This window comes from Poecilia reticulata, chromosome 11 (assembly GCF_904066995.2).
Source record: "Poecilia reticulata chromosome 11, P_reticulata-male-v2, whole genome shotgun sequence".
Classification (NCBI taxonomy): Eukaryota; Metazoa; Chordata; class Actinopteri; order Cyprinodontiformes; family Poeciliidae; genus Poecilia; species Poecilia reticulata.
In genome coordinates, this window is record NC_088840.1 from 26856932 (window position 1) to 26879725 (window position 22794).

Below are 22794 nucleotides of genomic sequence, written 5' to 3' on the forward strand. Positions count from 1 at the left end.
GAGTGGAAACTTAATGGTAGTGTAATACAGAGGAACAAAAGACAGAGCATGTAGGATGAGAGAAATGGGAAAATATAGAGTGTGGTACAAGAAGGAAGTAAATGGAGGAAGGGAGTGATTTGGGGGATCCCAGTGGAGGTGTCAGATGAGAAATCAAATCTCAAAGGAGGAAAAATAAAAAATGTAAGAAGGCTTCAGACCTTTAAAAAAAAAAAAACAACAGTGAAAGTATCCTGATAAGTTTGATGAAGAAAAACTCCCAGAAAAAGTCTATTTAGGATATTTGTCCTACAATGTAAGAGAGTATGTCCCACGACCAATTAGATGTTTTAAATGTCAAATAGTTTTGGATGGATTATAAACGATGAGATAAGTAAGATGGGAATAAATCATTATTTAATTAGTCCTGTGGTGAGTATTCCCGATACTCCATCTTGGTTAAGTGGAAAACCTGAATTTGATTTAAGCTTATTGGAAAAAGGCAGACAAATAGAAAAAAAGAGGTGGAAAGGTATAAAAATAAAGAATATGCTGAGTATTTACAAGTATATACAGATGCTTATGAAAAATAAAAGAATAACAGACAGATTGACAGTTTATACAGGTGAGCTAATGGCTATATTAATGCCTCTAGAATAGAGTGAGGAAACGAGAAAAAAGAAATATTGATTTGTTCAGATTCAAGTAGTGCATTAATAAGTATTTTAGAACAGAATTCAGAAACGAGACAAGATATCATATTGAATATTAATTAATTTTTAGAATTAAAAAATATGGGTCCAGGGTTAAGTTAATTTGGATTCCTGCTCATATTGGAATAGTAGGATGAGTTGGCGGATAAATTTGCTAAGAGTGCAACAAAAAGGGATAGTGTTGAGGTAAATATCAAAATAAGCAGAAATGAGGTCAAAAGTATAAGTAAAATATATATTAAAAAGAAATGGCAGGAACTATGGGATAGAGAAGAAAAGGCAAGATTTTATTATAGCATTCAAAAAAAGTAGGGGAATGTAGGGAAGGTAATAGGAATAAAAAGAGGATATTATATCCAGATTAAGGTTTGGGCATACGGGGCTTAATAGTACTCTGAAAATAATTAATAAACACAGTACTGGTTTGTGTAGTTATTGTGGAGAGTCGGAAACGGTGCAGCATATTTTTCTAGAATGTAATAAGTATAGTCTGGAAAGAGAGGTGTTGGAGAGTTAAATAGAAATAAAAATGATTTAGATATTAAAAATTTGCTGCAAAGATCGTCTGGGGATGTAGCATTTGACAGCATTTTTAGTTTTCTTAGGAAGTCCGATATTATGGGAAGATTATAGCGATAGGCCATCTAATCTATACTCCAGTCTGGAAGGTGGCTGTAATGCACCTATAAGTTGTTTGCCAACCGCCATAATACAAGAAGAAGAAGAAGCTTCTATGGCATTTTTCGTTTCGACTGACTCTCTGCAGAGAATTTCTGAGTCGATTAGTGTAGCATTTCTGCCACATGTTCGCAAAATATCAGCCACGACAATGGACAGGGGAACCAACAAGTTCATGTCATCTTTTTTGAACGACATCAAGGAGTTTTAGCCACGCGATGCCTCCAACATTGTGAGTCACAGCTAAATGCTACCGGTCGATGAGGAAAATAGCAGATCCTCACACCCTCAGCATAAATATAGCTGTGGACAAGATCACTGACACCTATTGTTCTTGCAAGGCTGGATAAGTCGGACTTTCATGGTTTTGAGGGTTCGAATGTGCCTAGGACTTTCACACTGTACTCGTTTTTTTAATTAATAAATCTGAAACGGTACTTGATTTTAAACTTTAATCTACTTTATTTAAACCAGTAGTTCCCTAGTCTGGTCCTCATGTACCCCTCCACTGCATGTTTTAAGTGTCCTGCTTGCAAACAGCTTACTTAAATGATTAAAAGGCTTCTGCAGCACTTGTTGGGACCCACTGGTTTAGACTGTTATTTCTCTCTTTTTCTTCTGTGGCATGTTGGCCTTTTCCTTTGGTACAAATATGGATTATCCAGTCCGATCAACCAGAAGTTCCAGGAAATTCTTTGAGATAACAAAGAAATGACTGTGTATATATCTGTACCAATTTTTTTTATTTCTTATTTTGTAAGGAGACCCGGTGTGACTACAGAGGTTTTCCTGGATGGGAGGCAGTTGACAGCTTGGCAGAGAACCTTTTGAGCCCCAACAGAACAATAACTGCATTGTCAACAACAGAGGTAGAAAATGTCTTGCAGCTGTATTCTAACCTGCATGCTATGGACAAGCAGCCCCCCAAATACACCTTAAAAAACAAGAAGAGCACGTTACCAGGACCATGGAGGGCTTCCCGGAAACAAAGTGGCTCTGCACCTGGTCAGCAAGCAGCTGAAAGGTAACCTGTCTGATATTTGACACAATGGATAACTTGTTTGCATATTCACTCATGGAAGCCAAATACATTTTTTTTTCTCAGCGTTGTAAAGTTTTAAGCTTAGGAGATTAATGTGGGTTTGCTGAGCTCATCAAAATGAGAAGTACTTTTCTACTGCACTTCATTGCTGCTCCAATCAAATCAGTGTTAATGAACTTTAGTGTTTTTCTACTATTTCAATGACCTGTTTGTCACACAGACTCTTCATAACCAGGCTGCCCAGAAACCTGTGACTCAGAGTGTCTGAGTGCATTTGCCTTAAGCTGTTGAAAGAATATCAGCAAGCAAGAAACCGGCCAAAAGACACCAAGGGGAAGGTTTTACCCATCCCGCAGTCTATTGTTCAAACATACTGCCACATTAAACAACTGCTTGAGGACCCCCAGCCCATACAGGACGAGACCAACTTGTTGTTAGTCACCATCAACAATACCACTGTGTGTGTTTGATAAGAAGTTTTTTTATTTTCAACAGATATTGCACTTTAAAGATGGCTCGACTTTGAAAGGAAACAATTTCTGTTTTTATCTTTCAGGCTACATGAGCGGCAGAAGAGAACAGACAGGGACTCTCTCTCCAAGGTGTGAAACTTCCTCCGAAGGTGTCCGTGGCTGACGCCTCCTTCCCAGAAGCGAGACGGCTCCCCTCCATTCCTGTGGAACACGGACATAAAAGCATGGAGTTTAAGGAACCTGAAAACAGTGAAGGCGAGGTACTGATCAGTCAACGGGTTGGTGGAAAAGCTGGCTTCACACAGCATTATCCTCCATCATACCAGGAAGGACACTTTTCACAGGCCCCAGTTCCTGCCAGCTTCTTGTATCCACAGACTGATCAGCCACCATCATCTGCTTGGTCCCACTGTGAGCAGAACCAGGTGCCACAAGCGCCATCCACTTCTTTGGGTTTCTGCTACGGTCCACCAGCTCCAGTTTGACCTCATTTGGACAAGGACAATTCCTACCAAATAACAGTCAAAACATAACGTTAATTATGTAAATATTAAATATTTAGCACAGATAGGATTTAAATATAATTACTAGATCATGTCAAGTCTTTTTTCACGTTCCTGTCGATCCAAACAAACATGCAGTCAGTTTCTAGAGTTTCTGACTCAGAACCTTTCATTAAGTGTAATGTAGCTCAAGTGCTTCGATGTCCCAGGTGGTCATCAAGGGCACAGCAGGAGTCGCGGCACGGAGGACCGCCAGGCGCATGATGGTTACGTGCCTCTTAACATTTTGAAGCACGTCACTGAGGAGCGCACTGGCCAACTCCGAGTGGAACTTGGAGGAGAGGTGGATGTCAAGTCGGGATGCGGCATAGCCGCACCCCTCTACAGGACAGGGCTGTCCCCTGATGTTAACGCGCCCTGACCCAAGTTCCTAACACCATGGTCCATCCTTAGATGCCCAGCCAGTTTTGATGTTCGGTGTTGGCAGATGGGGCATCTTGGAGACATTCTTGAAAAAGAATTTGATCAATCAATGACAAATGAAATCAATTTTTAATTGACAGAATTGTTTAATGTAGCCATTCTTTTACAGCAGCTGGATCAGGTTCTATTATCCCCTGTGCAGATATACTTCAAATACTTCACAGAAGTCTGAAAGAATTTGCATTTAGAAGGGGACAGTTTGAGACCAAAATTAGCAATGCGTTGGAGGACCCTCATTAACCCTTTTGGTGAGTATATTTGTGGTGCCGCGACTCTGTTCTGCTGTCTGTCTGTGTCTGAGGAACTCCTGTCTCCCACCCCTCTACGGGACAGGGCTGTCCCCTGATGTTAACGCGCCCTGACCCGTAGTTGACGAGGATCCGCCTCTCCTCCAAGTTCTCAACACCATGAGCCGTTTTTAGATGGCGAGCCAGTTTTGATGCAAGGTGTTTGCAGATGGGGCATCTTGGAGAATTAAGTTTTGAATGAAAAGTAGTTTGAACATGAATATTGTATAGTATCAAAAGAAAATCTACAAAACAATTACCACTTTGCATTAAAATCCAAACAGTCAAAAACATAACGTTAATTATGTAAATATTAAATATTTAGCACAAATAGGATTTAAATATAATTACTAGATCATGTCAAATCTTTTTTCACGTTCTTGTCAATCCAAACAAACATGCAGTCAGTTTCTAGAGTTTCACTCAGAACCTTTCAGTGTAATGTACCTGAAGTGTGTCGATGTCCCAGGTGGTGATCAACGGGACAGCAGGAGTCGCGGCACGGAGGACCGCCAGGCGCATGATGGTGACGTGCCTCTTGACGCCTTGAATATAGTCACTAAGGAGCGACCTGGCCACCTCCGAGTGGAACTTGGAGGAGAGGTGGATGTCAAGTCGGGATGCGGCATAGCTGCACCCCTCTACGGGACAGGGCTGTCCCCTGATGTTAACGCGCCCTGACCCGTAGTTGACGAGGATCCGCGCCTCTCCAAGTTCCTAACACCATGCTCCATCCTTAGATGCCCCGCCAGTTTTGTTGTTCGGTGATGGCAGATGGGGCATCTTGGAGACATTCTTGAAAAAGAATTTGACCAATCAATGACAAATGAAATCAATTTTTAATTGACAGAATTGTTTAATGTAGCCATTCTTTTACAGCAGCTGGATCAGGTTCTATTATCCCCTGTGCAGATATACTTCAAATACTTCACAGAAGTCTGAAAGAATTTGCATTTAGAAGGGGACAGTTTGAGACCAAAATTAGCAATGCGTTGGAGGACCCTCATTAACCTCACCTCATGTTCTTCAACCGAGCTTGAAAATATGATATCATCTAAGAAGGCAACAACCTCCAACAATTTTTAATTGTTATCAACATACGGTAAGTATTTGTTAAGCATAACAGTTATGTGTCACATCCAGGGTAGCTTGCTACCAAGTGAGCAGCTGGCAGGCTACCCTGGATGTGCTAACTAGTCCACTTGGTAGCAAGCTATCGTGGAGCAAACAGGTGTTTTCACAGTTACAAATTCAAAGGTTTTCTGCTTTCAAAGTTACATTAACTCACCCATTGAAAGGGTGAGGAAGGGGAAGAGTGAGGCCGATCCCAGAGTCGTGAGTTCGATCCTACCAGTCGCCATACTATGTTTTAGTGAAAAGATTTCGCACAATCAATGTTTAAGTGTTATGAAGTAATGACTGTTTGTTTGTTTTTTTGTATCTTGAAAACATTTTAAATGCTTTTTTGTACAGATGGTGTAGTACTGTAAAGTAAAACACAACACTTTGTAATAAAAGGCTTTCGTTTTAAAACTGATGAATTCCTTAATTTCTTTTTTATTCTACCAATATAGTCAAATTGATGTTAAATTATACTGTATGCTATATACAGTATATTTTAATATCTGTAATCATACCCAGTGCTTATTTTCATTTTTCACAGCTAAACAATGACTGAAACTAAAATATTCTTTCAAGTGTCTTTCCTTAAGTACTTTTTGAGTGAGTGAATATTTTTTTCTAGTGTATGCTTAAAATTATTACCAATAATTCAGAATTGGAAGCAGCTAACATTTACTCACAGTAAAAGACCATAGACCTCATCGATTTCAAAGAACCAAATATTTATTCATCAACAATTAAGACGGTGAATTAAACATTTTTAGTTGGTCCAAAAACATTGTAGCATTTGGATGCAACACATTTCCATTGAAGTCTCCCATTTCTTTCTTAAACCAAGAAATGTGTGGTTTGCTGAAGGACTTGAAACCTTTTACACTATGGTTTGTTGAATTACTTGGTGTACACAATGACATCAATCAACCCAAAACAAAATAAATATCACTCTGTGAACTAAATAAAAACTATATGAAACAGTTTGTGAAGTTATTTAAAGTAAAGAAAACATTTATTTTTTTCTTTTTAATTTGTTCCAGTCACTGCTGGAACACATTCAGCTCACTGGGAGGTGAAAGTGAGACTTTCATTAGAGGGACAGTAAATTTGCCCCCTATATTGGCTGTGTCCTGTTTCAGCTATTCTAAACTGCCCGCATTTTTTGCATGTGTTGTGCAAAACTTTGCGTGTCAGTTTTTGAGGTTCTCTACCAGGTTGAGCAGGGGCCACAGCAGAGTCCAGAGCAGGGGCCACAGCATAAGCATGTGGAGGAGGGGTGGAGAGGCTCCACAAACTCTGTTGCTGTTGGGTAGTGAGGATAACGGATCCCTGTGGTGCCACTGGAGTAATTGCCACTAGCTGAGGCCTTTTGGGTGGGGCAGGGAGAAGCTGCCGCTGTCCTGATGGATTTGTCCCATCAGTGAATTGTAGCTTTTTTTTTGACTGCCCCACAGTGTTGGATGGTAGCCTGTACGAATGCAGTGGCCCTGAATGTGGTACGCCGTAATGCGGACGTATATTTGCAGGCAGAAGTGGGTCAGCAGCAACAGAAAAGCGGCTGGGAAGGTTTAACCCTTGAAGTACCACAGCGGTTTCTTGCCTTTTGACCCTTCTGTTATGCCACTGAACCAGGGTGGTGTAGCTCACATCCACTAGCTGCAGGTTTGTCTGCCCCATCACGGCTCCATTTGCCAGAACGAGCTGCCTGATCTTCCTTTACTCTTGAAGGATTAAATCCCACCTGGAGACTGTGCCTGCCCCTCTTTTCTTTGGACTACGACGGATATTGCACAGCCGGACAAAGATGGTCTCCACCAGGCGGCAGCAGTCTGGCCATTGGGCAGATGGAGTGGTTAAAGCATGCCTCTTCACACTCTCAACCCCAGGAGTAAATTCCTGCCTCTTCTTGGGGGACCAAAACCTCCCAATGTTCAATTTCTCTTGATGCCTTGCAGCAAATACCACCCTCTGTTTATCAAACTCCAGCAGGTTCTGCCACAGAGCAACAATGCAGGAAACTCATCAGTCTGAAAATAAATAGATATTGATTGAAGCTATTCAATTTTATATAACCAATTGTTAATTTAGTAAGAGCTTCTATATGGAAATCCCGATCAATGAATCATAATTTGTATTGACACACGGAGCATAAAATCAGCCAAGAAAATCATTCAGACTTTACTTATTTTATTCACTTTCAGCGCTGAAAGGAGACGCTTTTACCATTACATCCGAGAAGAGTTTCTAAAAAAGTCTGTGCAGCGTCTGAGGAGGAAGAGGAGGGTAGCTGATAATATGGACTGAAGACACTCCCTGAAATCACACCATGTCTCTGTGGCCTGGGAAAACGTTTCTTTTTCGTGAGAAATGGACCTTAGTGTCTAACAGAGTCAAACATGTAACTCTTTACTACGGGCCTTTGTCTAACAGCGTGTGACTCTTTCTCGACCTTGGTGAAGCGTCTCAACACGACTCAATGTAAAATGCCACGCCATGGCGGAAAATGCTCCTTAGGGCAAATTTACTGTCCCTCTAATGAAAGTCTCACTGGGAGGTGAGACTTTCACCTCCCAGTGAGCTGAATGTGTTCCAGCTAATTAAAAAGAAAAAAATAAATGTTTTCTTTACTTTAAATAACTTCACAAACTCCCTGCGACAGACTGGCGACCTGTCCAGGGTGTACCCCGCCTCTCGCCCGAAACGTTGGCTGGAGATGGGCACCAGCACCCCTCCCGACCCCACTGAGGGAAAAAGGGTGCAAGAAAATGGATGGATGGATGGACTTCACAAACTGCTTCATATAGTTTTTTATTTAGTTCACAGAGTGATATTTATTTTGTTTTGGGTTGATGTCATTGTGTACACCAAGTAATTCAAATAACCATAGTGTAAAAGGTTTTAAGTTCTTCAGCAAACCACACATTAGGGTTCGGGGGAGTCAACAGCCATTTCGTGGCATTTGAACGGGGAAAGAGGGAGCGTTTTGAGCCATGCGGTGGCATGTGTAGTAACATGCAAAATCCACCGAGTGGAGCTCTTGTCTTACTTTTTGACGATCTGGATTTCGGTGTGGGGCTGCTGGGAGGTTTTGGGTTCAGCCATTGGGGTTTATTTCGGCCATGAGGTGTCATGGTGTTTCCCGGGTCCCGTCAAGTGGGGATTTGGGCTCGTGGGGTTCTACGGGGTCGTTAGGGGAGGGTCCTGGGGCCGTGAGGGAGCATGTTTAGCCATATGGAAACCTTTGGTTATTTTCCAAAGGGTGTATTTGTGGGGTGAACTGATGCGGGTGGGTGTGTGTGTGTGTGTGAGAGGCAGTGGTGGAGAAAGTACTCAAAAAATTTACTTAAGTAAAAGTACAAATACACAGACAAAAATATACTTAAGTAAAAGTCAAAGTACCACATTAACATTTTACTTAAGTAAAAGTAAAAAAAGTCCTGGCTTTTAAAAATACTTAAGTATTAAAAGTAAAAGTACTTGCTGAATGCATTACCTAATCACTAATATCATTAAGTAAACCGATCGTATTTAGTTTTAATACATCAGAAATGTGCCATTTTAATGAACAATGCCACAGATAAAGCATGTTGTGTTTACTCTAACATAGTTTAGACTTAGATATGTGATTCTATGCATCATAATTTCAGGGATGGAAACATCTTGTCTCCTGTCCTAACATAACATGAACTTCACTTTTTTTGCCACACATTTATTTTGAAAGAAATCCAACTGGCAGAGGAGGACATGGAAACAAGGAGCCTCGTAGCAGAGTTGTAGTCTAGACCACCAAACCCAAGACCAAATCAAAACCAGCACCCCATGCTGCATGACAATAAAATTAAGTGCACCTATCAAAACTGCTTCTCAAATTGATCTGAAAGATTCACTTTCCCATAAAAACACCTAGATATTAAATAATTAGAGCTGAAATAAATCCAGTGACAATTCAAACTCTTATTCATTCTGCTTTGCTTTCATCTCTGTGCCACAATACACAGAGGTCTCCTGCCATCCCTAAAAAAATAACGCCCTGTGCGGTTGCCCATATTACCAATGTCAGAAATAATAATTGTCTGCACCATTAAACATAGCAATTAACAACGCTCAACTCTGAACACTGTCCAAGGCCCAATAAGCAAGAAGTAACCAAGCAGGAGGAGCACCGTGACTGTTCTCATCCTCCCTCATGCTGCAATGTCTTCCACCACGACAGGAGACAAAGACAACACGCAATGAGCATGTTCTGTGTTCTTACGTTCTTGTTTTATTTATTCGCCAATTAAATATAAAATAAAATAGCTACTGCAGTGTACGCAGAGCATTACAAGGACTTGGTCAAGATCCGTCCAGAAGAATCGGATCGTCCATGAATGTCATATTACTATATTGCACTATATATCCACACAATAATTCAGCGCATGAGTGACAACTTTTTTTCATCGCAGATGCAACATGTGTCTCAGTACAGCTCGCTTTGCTAGCATCACGTCCACGTATCTTACCTTTCTTTAAGCTTTCCTTCCAAGTGACGCTAAAAGTTGGACGAAGTCCCACCGTCTGTGAAAGCGAAGCGCTTCTGATTTTACATGTCGCCATATATCTATGATTTATGCAGCGCTATTATATTACTGACGCTCAGAGGAAACCACTGCGCATGTCTGGAGCTCCGCGTGCGAGTAAAGGTGGAGCCGATGGGTGACAACAGACACTAAGTCACGTTATTGCTGGGATTTTACGGCGCCACCTTAAATCCCTGAACTTCACATTTTAACGGACAAAAAGCTCAACGAGACTTGGATGTAACGAGTAACGAGACAGTTTTGTAGAAATGTAGTGAAGTAGAAAGTACAGATACTTACTGTAAAATGTAGTGAAGTAAAAGTAGAAAGTACCCATTATTAAATCTACTTAAGTAAAGTACAGATACACGAAAACTGTACTTAAGTACAGTAACGAAGTACTTGTACTTCGTTACTTCCCACCACTGGTGAGAGGCCAACCATGGGGGATGTTTTGGCTCTGCGCACGTCGACCTCCAAAGAGCGGAGGAACTGCACTACCGGAGCACAGTGGTGAAAAACGATAGCGCTTTTATTTTTATTTATTTATTTATTTTTCCTGTTGCGGCTCAATTCCACACCCACACGCTGAAGAAGTACCCGTGGTGCTTTTTGCGGCACGCACATGCCAAGAGCAGTAGCAGTACCAACGCTGCTTTTTGCGGTACACGACCACACAGTGGATGCTGTGGTTTAGCGGAGGATGCGGGTAGCTTCGCCGACGCAACCCTGGTATTATTGGGAAGACCCCCCCACCGAACACCAAGAATGCGTGGCTGCTGCGATCCACTGCAATTGTGTCGGGTGGAGGGGCAACCCACCTAAAACCACATGGCTGCAACAAATCCGCTGCAAGCGGGGGCCACACATGGCTGCAATCCATTGCGATGCGGGGCAGCTTAAAAGACAAGACTACTGGAGCCACAAGTGGGTCACCTTTGCTCATAGCGCCGCTAGCAGCTGATAGAAAGCGATTTGGAGCAGCGAGGAGCATCATCACCACCAGCAGCTTCCTCTCCACGTCAGAAAATCACCAAACTATAGAAGCCGTCCGTCCGTGCTGGGGGGATGGAGAAAAAAAATGACCCGTTGCTTGTGTAACCCACCTTCCCTTTAACCTCTGGGATCCTCATGTGTATTTCTGGGTTTCCACTATTCTGCTGCTCACTGTTGGTTGTGGCGTCGGTTGTTAATAAAACAATCTAAAATCTCCAACTCGACTATCACTGAACAAGACTATTCTCCCTTTGCTCTTGGACTCCTTTTGAACTACAATTGGTTTTGAAGTATCACTGATTATTATTTCTTTGATTGGTTTATTTGTTTTTTCCTTCTTTGTTTCTTTTGAACAATTTATTTTTGTTTAGTTGTTGCTGTTATTATTATTATTGTCACTATTATTATTTCCACTGCAATAAATGGCAATATAAATAAACCTCTTTGCATCAGCTGCATCAATTATCCACCCAATCATGACTCCATGCCGTACCTTCTTCTGATTCTACAAAGTGGTCAACACTAAATCTTGCAGTCAGACCTGCGCATTTAAATAGAGCGTTACACATGGATGGATGGATGGATGGATGGATGGATGGATGGATGGATGGATGGATGGATGGATGGATGGATGGATGGATGGAGAAGGCTCCATTTCGCAGTGGCAAAATGGATGGAGGCTAAAAAGCCACCAAGCTGCAGGAGACACGTGGAATAAATTGCTGCCGCCGAATGGGATGACGCTCTTAGCTGTTCCTGACCAATAAATGAGCCTGTAAGTGAGCCGCAAAGCTACATGAGCCACGTTGTGATTGACAATAAGCAGCCAGCTGGCGTCCTTCCTTCCTTCGACCTAATCGAGACCCTCTCTGCTGGACATACGGAATAATTCTGGGGTGCTTCCGAATGTCCGCCTTAACAGGGGCACCAGCGATGAGGAGGGGTCCGGCCGGTTAGTGGGAATGTCCAGGGGGGGAAGCAAGCTGTATTTTATTTGTTTGTTCTGTGTTATTTGCTTTTCTGTATTGTTTTTACTTTATGGGTAGTGTCCCTTTAAGAGCAAGGTACGACATCACTTTACGGCAGCGTTCCGACTGCAGTTACTAGGGAAACTCCCGGGCTTTAGAGTTCCAGAGCTTTCAGAGGAGATTTGTAATGTCGTATGTGTTCTAATTTTATGTACTAAGTCGTCGCTAATTCTGTAATGTTTTAGAAACCAAACTCCTGTTTTTCCGTGGCTATTGTGACTTAAAATGACTGTCGAGTTTGTCGTGTTAAATGAAATATTTCATTTTCATCTATGTTCATGAGGTGCTTATTATTTTATGGAGTTATAGTCCTGATAAAAAATCTTAAGTGTTGTTTTAAAATGGAGCTGACTGCTCTTAGTTACTAGGGAAACTCCCGGGCTTTAGAGTTTCAGAGCTGCTGCGGAGCAGAGACGTGCCAGTCTCTGCACACAAATATAGAGCTCTATATGAAGTTTTTTGTTTTTTTTTTGCTGGCCAGCTTATTTTAATTTAATTAAATTTTTTACCAAGGACCCTGAAAGGATTCCTTATGACCTAAATGTTTTGTTTTTCTTTTCTCTTTGTGGGTTTTCCAGGAAAACTATGACAAAGTGTTGAAACAAAGTTGGATGTGTTTCAGTCCAGTAATTTGTAATAAATAAACTGGTTGATAGTAAACTGCTATCTGAACCTGAGTAAATTCTGTTCTTTGGTTACATCCAAAGTAATAGAGAAAATTTGGCGCCCGAACAGGGACTTGAAAGGCATTCATCTCGTCTCTAATATGGTTGAACAAACCATATTTTCCCAGGATAACATCTGAGTAAAAAAAAAAAAAATGGAGCTTTGTGAAATATATGACTTTGACCCTGAGTGCATTGTCATTCTTAAGGGTGTCCCAGCTACAATTTAACTGGATGATGTAAAAAGGGCCTTTTCAGCGCTTGATGTTATCAAAGTGCAATTCATTGACAGTCTCCCTGATTCCATTCTGTGCCAGTTTGCCGAAGGTATTACTCCTATGTTGTTGGACTGTGAGTACTCAGTTGTTGACTCAGTATAGGAGGTTGTACAGATCGATGATTACTGTTCCCCTAAATGTGAGTCATTCTGTCAGGAAGTAATACCTCTTGCACGTGCCATTGGTAACATGACAATGAGTTTTCAGGAACAAGTTCACGAGTTGGCCCTAACGTATAAAATGGACCCTGCTACAATAAGTCAGGTAGCTGCAAGTCGCATTTGTGGAAAACATGATGAAAAAAAACTTGTATCATCAACTCCAGTATCTGCACTCAAAACCCAGCCGGTCACCCATTCAAGACCAGCTGTCGCAGATGATGAGAATCATACATCAAATCATACACAGGCAGCAAACGAGACTATATTAATCAGCCCTCTGCCTGCTGAGGTCCAAAAAGTTATAGTAGAACATATTGTAAAACATGACTCACCAGTGCACCAGCCTCCTCCAAGAGAATTAAAGCTTTTCTCTGGCAACTCTCCAAAACCTCCAACAGAAGTAGATTTAGCATATGGCGGCTTCGAGCTAAGCAAGTGATAAATGACATTAGCCTGTCAGAAGGGCAGCAACGTCGTATGATACTTGATAGCTTACTTACCCCTGCTTTAAATGTGGCTCTTTTCATTGGAGCTCAAGCCACACCAAGTGCTTATCTTCAAGAATTAGAGAAAGCATATGGTAATGTTACAGGAGGGGAGGAGCTGTATATTCAGTTTCTAGAGACACATCAGAACAGTGGGGAGAAGGCATCTGACTACCTCCGTCGACTTCAAACTCTGCTGCAGGAAGTTGTAGAAAGCAGTGGTGTGGCTAAGCAGAACTTTGACTCTCAGTTGTTAAAGCAGTTCCTCCGAGGCTGTTGGGATGATTCCTTAATAACTGCACTGCATCTGAAAGAGTCAGATTATAGCCCAAATACCATTTTGACGTTTTCAGAACTACTGTTCAAAATAAGAACATATGAAAAAGAGAGCCATTTAAAGGAAATGAGAAGGAAGCGACATATGGGGGCAAGCTCAACCAAAGTCCATACCAGGACTCATTTCACTAGTGACGCTTCAGAGCCCTGTAGCAACACTTTTCCTCTAGGACCAGATGTCCATTCTAGAGAACAACTGGAAGAGAAGACCAGGCAGTTGGAAGCTGAACTTCAGAGAAACTTGCCTGTTAAGCACCCTCATCCTTCCAAAGAAGAGAAACATACGGAAGCTTCACCAAAGAACTAAAGGCAGTCCTGCAACTTCAGCAGCCCCAGCAACTTCAGCAGGAAATCTTACAAAAGTTGGAAAGTTTTGTTATAACTGTGGAGACGACGCTCATTTATTGCCACAATGCACCAATCCAACCAATGCTGTCCTGGTGCAACAGAGACTGTGTGTGAAACATCATACCAGGCAGAATCAACTCACACTAAACCCACAACACAAAACGTCTTTGCCAAACATGGCTTTAAACAAGTAAGGGCTCCTGCTATGGAACAGGCAGGGGCCCAAAGTCAAACTAGTTCCCTTGTTTTGAATCAGAGTATTACTGAGCCATCCCATGTAACAGAACTCTCTCAGATCCCCGTTGGACTGGTGAGGAAACCCTGCGACAGTGAAGCATGGTTGGATGGAGCTCAGTGCAAATGTATTATTGACACTGGGTCACAGGTGACCATAATATCTCAGTCATTTTACTCTCATTACCTTTCCCACCGACAGTTATTCTCTATTAAAGGGGCACTCGACATTGAAGGAGCAGTGGGGCAAAAGGTCCCTTATGTGGGATATGTAGAGGTGGAGGTTCAGTTCCCAAAAGATGCATGTGGGACAGGCCAAGGCTATCACATCTTAGCTTTAGTCAGTCCAGACCAGGCCTACAACAACGAGTACCCTCTCCTTGTTGGTACAAATGTTTTGTGTCTAATGACACGAGATTGCAGGAAGAGAGGTGGGTCAAAATTTTTAGAAACTTTGCCCATTCAGGCCAATTGGGTAATGGCTTATGCCAAGTGTCGTGAATTGACAGATTTTCAAACAAAGAGTGCAAAAGTTCTCCGTGTCACACTCAGCAGCAAAGTACCTGTACACCTAAAGAGTGGTGAGTTATACACTTTAAAGGGTATCTGCCATTCTAAGCAGGAAAAGGGTGAGTTGCAAGCTCTGGTGGGTGGTGCAGAGGAAGCCCCTATACCAGGAGGCTTAATAGTTTATGACCAGATTGTGGAAGTAAAGTCTGAATCCCACAATAAATTCCGCCTAGCGGTTAAAAACATTTCAGAACATGACATAACTTTGTATCCAAAAACTCTCATTGCTGATTGCTCTCCCATTGACTGGGTTGTGCCTATCACATCCAGCAAACCAAACATTTTATCAGATGCTGAAGTTCCCCAGGCACATTCCTTTTTGATAGCTAGTGATGTAAAAGTAGCACCAACAACTGAAACTCTCAATCTTGACTTTAGTGACAGCCCAATACCAGCCCAATTAAAAGAACACATACAACGTAGAATCAACACTGAAGCTGCTAGTGCTTTTTCTAGGCATGATCTAGATGTCGGTATCATTGAAGGTGTCTCTCACCATATTGAGCTAGAACCACATGTGCCGTTCAAAGAGAGGACAAGACGTGTCTCACCTGCAGACTTCAATGACTTGAAACGGCATCTTCAAGATCTTCTGGCTGTGGGTGTGATAGAAGAATCTCATAGTCCTTATGCCTCTCCTGTTGTTCTAGTCCATAAAAGAATGGAGAGTTGCGAATGGTGGTGGATTACCACAGACTGAACAATTTAACTAAGAAAGACGCCATTACCTCGGATAGAGGAGACATTTTCCCTGTTGTCAGGTTCAAAGTGGTTCACCGTGCTGGATCTTAAGAGTGGGTATTATCAGCTGGATGTTGAACCTGCAGATCGACCAAAGACAGCGTTTACTACGCCCTTTGGTACCTGGCAGTTCCGCAGAATGCCACAAGGTTTAACTAACTCCCCAGCCACATTTCAACGAACTATGGAGAAAGTGATGGAAGGAATTAACCTCCAGGAGGTTGTTGCCTTCTTAGATGATATCATATTTTCAAGCTCGGTTGAAGAACATGAGGTGAGGTTAATGAGGGTCCTCCAACGCATTGCTAATTTTGGTCTCAAACTGTCCCCTTCTAAATGCAAATTCTTTCAGACTTCTGTGAAGTATTTGGGGCATGTGATATCTGCACAGGGGATAGAACCTGATCCAGAAAAGGTAGCTGCTGTAAAAGAATGGCCTCGACCTCAAACAGTTAAGGAGCTGCGGTCTTTCTTAGGTTTCACTGGCTATTACCGACGCTTTGTTAGGGATTATGCCAAAGTGGTTAGACCTCTGAATGATTTGTTGAAAGGAGACTGGAGCCCTAGGCATAAAAATTCCAGCTATTGGCCCCGCAAACAGTCACATCCACTTGGGGACAGATGGGCCCCTATGTGTCAGACTGCATTTGAGCTCATCATTGAAAAGCTAACATCAGCTCCTGTGCTTGCTTTTTCCAACTGGCTTCTCCCTTATCTGCTTCATACAGATGCTAGCTTGACAGGTTTAGGCGCAGCTCTTTATCAGGTTCAGGATGGTCAGATCAGAGTGATAGCTTATGCGAGTCGTGGTCTCTCTAAGAGTGAAAGAAATTATCCTGTGCACAAGTTAGAGTTTCTCGCACTTAAATGGGCGGTCAGTGAGAAGTTCCACGACTATTTGTATGGGGCTAGTTTCAAAGTACTGACAGATAATAATCCTCTAACGTACGTGTTGACCAGTGCTAAGCTTGATGCCACAAGCCATAGGTGGCTTGCAGCACTGTCACTGTACAACTTTGACATTCATTACAAGTCCGGTCAACACAATGCTGATGCTGACGGGCTCTCCAGGAGGCCCCACGAGCCACCTCAAGATGATGATGAGTCTCAAGAGATAGACAGGAGAATCACGACCCTATTGGATCGTGCCAGCCCATCCTCTGATGAGTTTAAGGTTTTGGATAGAAACGTAGTGAACAGCTTGTACATGTGCCTTGGTGTGACCGATGTTGCAGATGCAGGGGATAGGCAGGGAATGGATAGCGAGATACCTGCAGTTGAGCCACTTTTGTGCGATGAAGGTGTTGTCCCAGAGGACCTGGAAGACCCAGTCTTAGGGCCAGGTCTCTCTGCATTGCCTGAAATGTCTAGAGAGGACTGGTATCATTTGCAGAGAAGGGATCATTCTTTGGCTAGAGTTATCCATCTTCTAGAAAATGAACCTGATACTATGACACTAAACATGGTTGAGGAGTCAGAAGTATCTTTACTTCTGCGTGAGGTCAAAACTAGTTTTGGTAGAAGGAGTACTGTACCGTAAAGTTTGCAACCAAAGAGGTCAAGCTTTTAATCAGCTTGTGCTGCCTAGCAGCCACAGAGAAAGAGCTTTTGAAGGTGTCCATACAGAGACAGGGCACATGGGCATAGAAAGAACTCTCGAGCTTGCTAGAGCAAGATTTTTCTGGCCAAAATGGCTAAGTATATCGAGGCAAAGTGTAAAATCTGTGAAAGGTGTGTGAGAAGAAAGGCAAGGGTGCAGAGAGCATCTAAATTAGTAAACATCAAAGTCAGTGGTCCTCTTGAACTTGTTTGCATGGATTTTTTTATCTTTAGAACCCGACTCCAAAAGACACTCGAAATATTTTGGTGATAACAGATCACTAAACCAAATATGCCCAGGCATATCCAACCAGAGATCAGACTGCAAAAACTGTTGCTGCAGTGTTGTGGGGGAACTTCATCAGTCACTATGGTTTTCCCCGGAGGCTGCATAGTGATCAGGGAGCCTGCTTTGAGTCTGAAGTTGTGACTGTACTCTGCAAACTTGCTGGAATTTCCAAATCTCGAACTACACCCTACCATCCAAGAGGCAATCCAGTAGAAAGATTTAACAGAACTCTGATCGATCTTTTGGGGACACTGGAGGACAAAAAGGAAAGAAGAATGGAGAAAATATGTCAGGCCCCTGGTGCACACCAGGAATGATGTGACTGGAGAAGCTCCTTTTCTTTTCATGCTTGGCAGAGAACCACGTCTCCCCATGGACATTTGTTTCGGCATCAACCCTCAAGGTTACAACCACAAAACGCATTCACAGTATGTGAGAGACCTAAAGAAAAGACTTAAACATGCTTATGAGTTGGCCTCCAAAAATGCAGAGAAGAGAATGTTGCTGAACAAAACGCGCTGGGATGCCAAAGTGACTGCCATGCCCTTGGAAATAGGTGACATAGTTCTTATAAGGAATCTGAGTCTAAGAAAGAAACACAAGATTTCTGACAAGTGGGAAGCCATTGTTCATATTGTTGTCAAACAGCCTGACGAAAGTATCCCAGTCACGCCGGAGGATGGAGAGGGCAGAGAGAGGGTTCTGCATCGAGACATGCTTCTCCCCTGCGGATTCCTACCAGCAGCTTGGAGACCAGATGTTGGAGACGGAGTGGCCCCGAATCCCCTGCTTCACTCTTCAGCGACAAATTAGGAGGAGGAATGTGTGATCAACATGTCTAATGTGGTAGAGAATACAGATCAGGAACCACAGGGGGAGGTCGCAGGAACTTCTTTGCAAAGTATGCCACAGTCACAAAATACCCTGAATTCCCGATGCTTCTGAGTTCATTTCAGGACAAACAGATTTGGCAGGGTCAGTGGCTGAAGTTAGTCCAGTTTTACCACGTTCAAGATCCCAAAGACGGCGAGTTCAACCAGCCTACCTTAGTGACTATCAGGTCGGCTCTAAAGTTCATTATCAACCACACAGTTCATGTTCACCGACACAGCAGACACTGGTTTGTAGTTTTTTGGTGTCCTTGCAACAACAACTTGCAGGGTTAGTTCAGTCGCTGACTACTGGTAGTGACGAGGACGTCACATTTTAAGTGGGGGAGGATGTAACCCAGCTGTATTTTATTTGTTTGTTCTGTGTTATTTGATTTTCTGTATTGTTTTTACTTTATGGGTAGTGTCCCTTTAAGAGCAAGGTACGACATCACTTTACGGCAGCGTTCCGACTGCAGTTACTAGGGAAACTCCCGGGCTTTAGAGTTTCAGAGCTGCTGCGGAGCAGAGACGTGCTAGTCTCTGCTGCCCTTCTGCATAGCCTTGACTTTTTTATGCCTGATATATGATGTTTTCCTGCTAGTGCATTATTGTGGCCGATATTGGGGAAGGGAATGTTACGGAGTGAAGCTTCTTCAAACAAAACGGAGGCTCGTATGTCTTTTACTGAACCTTTCTGTTCAGTTCTTTATTGAAGAGAGAAAACGGCGACAGCTGTTCGCAACCAAGACAACCAAAATATCAGCAAAGCAAGATAGTGACAAAACAAAACCAGATACTTAAGCATTCTTCAAAATAAAAGACTTCTTCTATTCAAATAAATCATGTCTTGCACTTAAATATATTTCACTTCATCCTTGTAATTATATACAATCATGTTCAATTCAATTAATAATAATCATGTAATCTATGCTTAACATATAATTGTAAATCAGTCACTTATCATACTAAACAACATATAAGTGTAAAAAAGTCACAACAGGGAACACTGGGAAGGTGCTCCTGTGCCTGCGGAGGAAGAGAGAGAGGCTGCGGGGTTTCTGTGTCTGTGGACGTCGGCTGCCATCGTCATTCTGGGTCGCCATCCCAGCCAGGACAACCTCTTTCATCGTTTCGTACCCATCAGACACGCACACAAATATAGAGCTCTATATGAAGTTTTTTTTTTTTTTGCTGGCGAGCTTCTTTTAATTTAATTTTATTTTTTACCAAGGACCCTGAAAGGATTCCTTATGACCTAAATGTTTTGTTTTTCTTTTCTCTTTGTGGGTTTTTCCAGGAAAACTATGACAAAGTGTTGAAACAAAGTTGGATGTGTTTCAGTCCAGTAATTTGTAATAAATAAACTGGTTGATAGTAAACTGCTGTCTGAACCCGAGTAAATTCTGTTCTTTGGTTACACTTCCATTATTATTTTTGAGATACTTGCATTTACTTTATTTATATGCATATTAAAATCTACCTTTTCTAAATACATTTCACTCAAATATCTAAACTTACTCCAATCTGCCTTATTAAAGTTTAATCTCTCCCCACTCTTTTTATACTCATTTCCAATTATTCCTACCCTTATAATTATAGGATAATGATCACTTCCTACTGTATTTCTTTATCAGTCTTGTGAAGTCTCCGAGAGAAGGTGAAGTCCTTCCCACTTCCTGCGTCACACGCACCTGTGTCCAATTAAATTAGCTGTTAATTGAAAAGAGGTGAGAGAGGAGCAGGAGTTCCTCAGACACGGACAGCAGAACAGAGTCGCGGCACCACAAATGTACTCACCAGAAGAGTAAGTTTTTATTTAATGTAAAATGTGATGTTTGGAATAGAATCGGGTTTAATGTGCAACTTTACCATTCAATGGGTGAGTTAATGTAACTTTGAAAGCAGAAAACCTTCGAATTCGTAACCGTGTGAAAACACCTGTTTGATCCAGGGTAGCCTGCTACCAAGTGTGCTGGCTAGCACATCCAGGGTAGCCCGCCAGCTGCTCACTTGGTAGCAAGCTACCCTGGATGTGACACATAACTGTTATGCTTAACAAATACTTACCGTATGTTTGTTGTTAACAATTAAAAATTGTTGGAGGTTGTTGCCTTCTTAGATGATATATTTTCAAGCTGGGTTGAAGAACATGAGGTGAGGTTAATGAGGGTCCTCCAACGCATTGCTAATTTTGGTCTCAAACTGTCCCCTTCTAAATGCAAATTCTTTCAGACTTCTGTGAAGTATTTGAAGTATATCTGCACAGGGGATAATAGAACCTGATCCAGCTGCTGTAAAAGAATGGCTACATTAAACAATTCTGTCAATTAAAAATTGATTTCATTTGTCATTGATCAAATTTTTTTTTCAAGAATGTCTCCCTATAGGTGCCCGTTGTGCCATCATCGCACTCAAAAACTGGCTGGGCACCTGAAGGCAACTCATGGTGTCAGGAACTTGGAGGAGAGGCGGATCCTCGTCAACTACGGGTCAGGGCGAGTTAACATCAGGGGACAGCCCTGTCCCGTAGAGGGGTGCGGCTATGCCGCATCCCGACTTGACGTCCACCTCTCCTCCAAGTTCCACTCGGAGGTGGCCAGGTCGCTCCTTAGTGACTATATTCAAGGCGTTAAGAGGCACGTAACCATCATGCCTGGCGGTCCTCCGTGCCGCGACTCCTGCTGTGCCCTTGATGACCACCTGGGACATCGACACACTTGAGCTACATTACACTGAATGAAAGGTTCTGAGTCAAACTCTAGAAACTGACTGCATGTTTGTTTGGATTGACAGGAACGTAAAAAAAGATTTGACATGATCTAGTAATTATATTTAAATCCTATCTGTGCTAAATATTTAATATTTACATAATTAACGTTATGTTTTTGACTGTTTGGATTTTAATGCAAAGTGGTAATTGTTTTGTAGATTTTCTTTTGATACTATACAATATTTATGTTCTTCAAACTACTTTTCATTCAAAACTTAATTCCTGTCGACATGTGTCAAGTTTATTTTAAACTAGAAATGAAAATAAACAAGTTAATATTGTAGTAGTTGGATTATCTGTGTGCTTAGATTTTCTAACACTTAGATGTGTGGCTCTCCTTCAGCTTCCACACCTTGACTCCTCTTGTTTTTTGTGTCTTTCTTGTAAGATTTTAGTCGCCTTTCTTCTGCCAGCTAACCAGCAGCAGACTCTTTCTTTTCTCTTTTGTGAGTTCTCTATTTTGACCGGTTTTTTGTCCTGTCTTCAGCAGAGTATGTCCCAGCGGCAGTCATGTCATCGAGGAGCGTTCTCACCAGCAGCAGCTCTGAGAATTCCCTGGACATGTCTCCTCTTCAGGTTTGTGATAAAGACTCTTCCTACATCTCAGTTTGATTCTGTCAGAAGCTGTAGAGAAAATACACTGCTCAAAAAAATAAAGGGAACACTTAAACAACACAATGTAAATCAAACTTCTGTGAAATCAAACTGTCCACTTAGGAAGCAACACTGATTGACCCGACGAGGGTCTCTGTTGTCAATCGGTGTTGCTTCCTAAGTGGACAGTTTGATTTCACAGAAGTTTGATTTACTTGGAGTTGTATTGTGGTGGTCCCTTTATTTTTTTGAGCAGTATACTTTTTCAGTTTTTTCATAAGTTTGTGTGCAGTTTGTTCATGAACCAGAATATGTTGAGAAAAGTCGAGCTCATACCACTTCCCCATGCTGGAGATTTTTAGTTTAATAGTAATAATAAATAAAATTACACAGGGGACATCAAGACCCAACAGTAGAGTCAGACGGTAATAAAATTAATCTGGTTGTGTGTTATTGTCCTGCAAACTTTGCTTTAATTCTACTTTTTTCTATTTAATCATTTAATCACATTTAATCACTTGACATCCACCTCCCCTCAAAGCCCACTCCCAGGTGAGACTTGTGGATTCAAGTTGGCCCACTATGCAGCTGAAGGACTTGAACCACAACTTCAAGCGGTGGATCAGGCTCTTGGAGCAGGTATGTAAAAATCGATGACCACATTCAATGACCTACCTGTGTTCTCCTTTCCTGCAGGACTGACCTGCTTCTGGTATTGACTCCTTCCCTTCCGGTAGTCTGGCTGCCATTCCCCGCTGGTTGAGTGGCTGACATCCGGGAGCGGTGGGTCCTGCTGGGGAATGGTCCCGGCAGGACCCACCGCTCCCTGATGGAGGCGGTATCCCAGCGGGCGTGAGCGCTGGGAGACGGTAGCCATTAGGGAGCGAAGGGTCCTGCTGGGGAATGGTCCCCGCAGAACCCGCCTCTCCCTGTTGGCGGCCGTCTCCCAGCGAAGAATGGCAGCCAGACTACCAGAAGGGAACGAGTCAATACCA

At 42.3% G+C, this 22794-nt stretch overlaps 1 long non-coding RNA gene across 1 annotated transcript in view; it reads left to right on the plus strand.

The window, feature by feature from the left end:
- Positions 1-19818, plus strand: part of LOC145553862 (uncharacterized) — a 68008-nt gene extending 48190 nt beyond the window's left edge. The window contains exon 2 of the long non-coding RNA XR_014089904.1: positions 19482-19818. This is a non-coding gene — a long non-coding RNA (uncharacterized LOC145553862). The remainder of the gene's footprint in view (positions 1-19481) is intronic.
- Positions 19819-22794: the final 2976 nt, after the last annotated feature.